This window comes from Panthera tigris, chromosome B4 (genome assembly GCF_018350195.1).
Source record: "Panthera tigris isolate Pti1 chromosome B4, P.tigris_Pti1_mat1.1, whole genome shotgun sequence".
Taxonomy (NCBI): Eukaryota; Metazoa; Chordata; class Mammalia; order Carnivora; family Felidae; genus Panthera; species Panthera tigris.
The window spans coordinates 33,621,995-33,625,830 of record NC_056666.1 but is presented as its reverse complement, the minus strand read 5'-3'; the positions used below and the strand labels follow the sequence as shown (position 1 = coordinate 33,625,830).

Genomic DNA, 3,836 nt, shown 5'->3' with positions numbered 1-3,836 from the left:
CTCACATGAAAGGAGTGATTTTGAGTCTCCATTCGCTCACTGGTTCTTATTCTTTTTATAAACCTGTTTTTAAATATTTCTCATTTTTGAGTGTGAGAGAGAGACAGAGAGAGCCAGCATGGGTGGGGGAGGGCAGAAAGAGGGAGACACAGGATCTGATGCAGGCTCCATGGTGTGAGCACAAACCAGATGGGGGGCCTGACCTCACAACCATGAGAACGTGACCTGAGCTGAAATCAAGAGTCAGCCACTTACCCACTGCCCCCTCTCTTGTGAATTATCTCTTTATATCTTGGTTCCCACTAGGCATAGTGGGCCTGTCAGTTAATTCAGTCAAACCCAGGGATTGGGGGAAAGTTGCCATGCTGCTCCCATGTTAACTGAAAGCATGCAGTTTCTGATACATAAAAGGATCAACTGACCCCCACCCTCCCCGTCACTGATGACTTGGTGCTTGAAAGGCTGGAGCTGGCATGGGAGTAGTTGGGCAGCAGAACTCCAACCACTGGCTGCTAGAGATGCCTTCATTCTGTAGAGCAGACAGTTCACCCATTTGCAGTATTCTTCAGGACCTGCAGGATGTGCAGAAACAGCCCATTCAAGGACCATTGCAACAGAGCCCCTGTGGAAATACTTGAGGGTCAGCCACAAGCCAGAAACTGCTAGCTGTGTAGCTTGACTGCCTCCAAGGACAGGGCAAAAAAAACCAATGCCAGAAAGTTTCCCTCTCCTTCTGAAGGGACACTGCAGGAAGTTTCCCTTTGTCCTAGCCCACAAATTGTTCTTACTCCAGAGACAACCATCTTGCCAGGAGATTGTGCTAGTCACTTCATTTATTTTTTTATTTTTTATTTTTTTGCCATATGCCATTCTTTGGTGTTCATTAAAACTTTGGCCTTCTGTGTCTTCTCGTCCACCCTGTTGCTTTTTTTCCAGCTCACTTCTCCCTGTTGTCCATTCAGGCACAGCATCTCAGAGCCATTTCTTCTTTTCACTAGGGAGTATGGCCAAATTCTTGTCACTCTGGGATACGCTGGGTCACGGGGTCCCTCCAAACTTGCTTTTCAGTACTCTGTTGACAAAGCCAAGTCCAGGGCATTTCAGGGTACCCGGCAGGAATGCTTGTGTGTAGTCAGGGTCAGAGGTATCAAGAGGGAGCTATCCTCACTTCTGGGACAAGAGGAACATGGAGCAGGACAATTCATTCTCAACTTTACCCCATTCTCAGCTGAAATGAAACCCTTTGGCCCTTGGGCAACCACCATTGCAATTCCTTGGCTGTAGTGATCACTATGTTATGGGTCCCAGGCAAGGCTAAATGAGGCTGTCCCCCACATAGTGAGTGCCCTGCCTTTCCTAATGAGCTCTGACTCTGGTCTCTGCTAACCAAGTGCAATCATTTCCTGATACCCCAAAGGAATGATTGCCTTCCTGGGAGTACTGGGTGTTTGGCTGGCTGAGAAAAGAAATGATGGTTAACCAAACTGTTTCCCGCCCTGGCTGCGAAAGATGCTTTCACTCTGAAGAGCAGACGGTTCACCTGTGGGCAGTCTTCTCGAGAAACTGCTGAAAGAGGTCTTTCTCACTGAAAAAGACCATTCAAGAACTACTGTAGGGATGGGGGCGGCTCTGCCAGGCGCTCGGGCAGTAAGGGAGGCGATCGAAGACGTGCCATTTTTAAAGGAGCCTGAAACAAGGCTACAGGCTGCTGATGGGCAGGAAGAAAATGAGGGAGTCTTTGGTGGTTTGTGATGTTGCTGAAGATTTAGTGGAAAAGCTGAGAAAATTTGGTTTTCATAAAGAAACAATGCTGCCATCATAAGATTGGTAAGGACAAACGCCTGGTGGTACTGGATGAAGAGCTGTAGGGCTTTTCACCTGATGAACTTAATGACAAACTGCTTGAATGGCAACCACATTCACGGTGTATAGTTATAAATACCAACATGATGATGGAAGAGGTTCGTATCCTCTGCCTTATTTTCTCCAGCCCTGTTGGATGTAAGCCTCAACAACTGCTGGAAGCCGAGCTATCCCAGCCTGAGTGGCAGGGCCCCGGCTGTGGGTGGATTGGTGACTGCAGGGCGGCCGGCCGACAGTGAAGCTTCTTGTACTCCCGCTTTTAGGTAATTTGGCCTTATTAAAACTACCTGGGGTATTGTCTGTTGGGGAATTGCCCTCGGCAGGCCCCCTGGGAAAAAACTATTAGGAAGAAAATAAGGTTCCGCAAGAAATTGTGCGGCCTTACGTTTAGCCCTTGCCATCCTCTATGGAGACTCCTCTACTTACAGGAAGGATAGCCTCATGCATTTGCCAGCAAAGAGGGTCTGTATAGGAGAGACATATGGATTTGAAAGCCCCACTCCGGCAACTAAGTAGTGTATTTCTGGGCACAGGTGACTTCAACCCCTAGGCCCACCTGGCCCCCTGGAGGCATTCCAGATGATGACTGAACCTGGTCGGTTATAGTAGAGAATGGTTCATTGGTTCCTAGGTGCATTGTCTCTCTGAGAATGTATGAGGCATGGGTTTCTAAGGCTTTTTCAGCCCCTTTCTGGCACCTCGGACCAAGGCAAACACATTGTTCTGGCCTCATGTGGTTAGGAGGTCATGTCCCTGTAACAGTTCCACTTGAGGTGTTGAGAAATAGAGGGCCTTTCACTAGAACAGCAAAGCAAATACTGTGTAGATTATACATAAATGCAGATGCATAATGGAATGTAAGAAATTAATCTATAATCAAAGGGTATGCGGGAAATTTCTTAATAAGTTTCTTATTTCTTAAAGGTTGTTTATACATAGGAACGTTTTCACAATTAGGTGTTAGAAAAACATAGTTGATGTACAAGGAAATCACTAGTATATATAATGCCACGTTTACTGCAAGAAATTGGCCAGTTCAACACACTGCTGTTGTCTGTGTCCATTTTTATTTTGGTATTTTTATTTTAGCCTTTTATTTTTGTTTTAGTTTTGTTTTATTTTCACTTTTTCACTGACGCCGTTCATCCTTCGGGAACCCCTGGACCTGCTGGGGCTAGGACTCCGGCAAACAACAAATGATGTATGCTGGGAGTAAGAATAAGTTAGTCCCGACAGCGGAACTACCCACGGTATTTGAAATAAGAAACACTGAAGAATGGCTACGTGAGAAACTTGGATTTTTCCACTAATGTGAACTTGTCTGTTTCTAAAGTATTTAAGTATTAAGCTGACCATATTGGAACCAGACATAAGTATTTATGCCTAAAACTGCACTGTTCCTCCCAGTTCGTTTCCTGCAGTAAAGAAAAATTCTTCATTTTGTTCAAAGTTTGAACAAAGGAGAAATCATCTTCATAGTAATGAAACTTTGTAAAATATTTCCTTATGTTTGGAAATGTTAGGTGGGCTACTTCTCTCCAAGGACTTTTTGCACTCTTGCGACTAATTTTGGTAACTTATGGTTTAGAATTTGTTACTATTTGCAGACACTTGGCAAGTGGGTATTGGATTGTGACAGGCCACAGTTGCCTCTTTTTGACAAATACTGGATTATTAGCCGTTCATAGATGAAAATATCGTACTATCACTTGTCAAATCTTTGAAATTAATTTGGGGTAAAAGACAAATGACCCAGTTTTGAGCCATGAAAAGTAATTTTTGGTGGTGTAATCTATATTACAAGTACATTTTTCATCAACTCCATGCCTTCTTTGTTTTTCTATACCTTTTTAATCAAGTCCAGAAATTTTTTTCCTCAGTCATTCATTCTTAAGGTCTGGGAGTGAAATGTTATAATAGGTATGACTGTTAGGGTCTCTTCTGAGTAGAAAATAGCATCTTATTCTTGGAAA

At 44.1% G+C, this 3,836-nt stretch overlaps 1 pseudogene; it reads left to right on the top strand.

Annotated features, from left to right (window-relative positions):
• Positions 1-1,726: 1,726 nt before the first annotated feature.
• Positions 1,727-3,173, top strand: LOC102950623 (annotated as a pseudogene).
• The last annotated feature ends 663 nt before the right edge of the window (positions 3,174-3,836 follow it).